The sequence below is a fragment of the Pteropus medius genome, unplaced genomic scaffold (genome assembly GCF_902729225.1).
Source record: "Pteropus medius unplaced genomic scaffold, Ma_sr-lr_union100, whole genome shotgun sequence".
In the NCBI taxonomy this organism is placed as follows: Eukaryota; Metazoa; Chordata; class Mammalia; order Chiroptera; family Pteropodidae; genus Pteropus; species Pteropus medius.
Genome location: NW_024349797.1, coordinates 16,613,079 through 16,614,044, shown reverse-complemented (window position 1 = coordinate 16,614,044; position 966 = coordinate 16,613,079). Strand labels below are relative to the sequence as shown.

General features: G+C 46.8%; 1 pseudogene; it reads left to right on the top strand.

Moving 5' to 3' along the window:
• The first annotated feature begins 378 nt into the window (after positions 1 to 378).
• On the top strand, positions 379 to 497 carry LOC120619845 (uncharacterized; annotated as a pseudogene).
• Positions 498 to 966: the final 469 nt, after the last annotated feature.

Sequence of the window (966 nt, the reverse complement as noted above, 5' to 3'; positions counted from 1 at the left end):
TAGCCTCTTCAGTGTCAGCAGGGTTCTGGTCCGATCCCTGGGGGAGGGACTTGGGGCTCAGCCTGAGGATGGAAAGGAGGTGTCTGTGGGGGCTCCAATATAAATACCCTGTGTGCTGTGGTGTTGGTTACTTAATGTTTCTGGGCTTCTGCCCATAACATCTTAATAATAAGTCCCTACCCGATAACCACTGGGAGTTATTGTTAGAGCTTTGAAGAGAAGTGAGTGCTATGTGCCCAGGGACCCGAGGGCATCATGGGAATGGAAAGAACATGAGACAAAGGACCATTCTCGGTTCCCCCTTCTGGTCTCTGGCTGTGGGAAGGGGCAAGTTGTGATCTCAATTACTGAGAAAGAAGCATTAAAATCGCCAACCTTGCCTATGGCCATGCCACCCTGAACAAACTCGATCCCGTTGGATCTCGGAAGCTAAGCAGGGTCGGGCCTGGTTAGTACTTGGGTGGGAGACCACCAAGGAAGACCAGCTGCTGGAGGAGTGAAAAATAAAAAATAAGGAATTGTAAGCTAACAAGGTCCTTGCAGTCTGTGAGGTCGACCAAGGTTTGCGTCGCCTAGAAAAGAAAAAAGAAAAAAATCGCCAACCCTGACATTGTGGCTGTGTACACTTCACTCAGTCCTGTCACCTTTTGCTTCGTGCATTTTGAAGTTATTATGTGCGGACACAGTAACGATCGTTATGTCTTTCCGTTGACTAGAGCCCTTTATCGTTGTGAAGTGTCCCTCCTTCTCCCCAACGATAGGCTTTGTTCTGAAGTCTACTTTGTCTAATATTGATGCAATCACGTATCAGCTTTGCTCTGGTCAGCATATGCAATGTACACTTTTTCCATCCTCTTACGTTTAATCTTTCTATATCTTCGTAGTTAAAAGGTGTCGTGTGTGGGCATCGTGCAATGGAGCCTTGCTGTTTTATCCAGTCTAACAATCTCTGCTTTTTAATCGGAG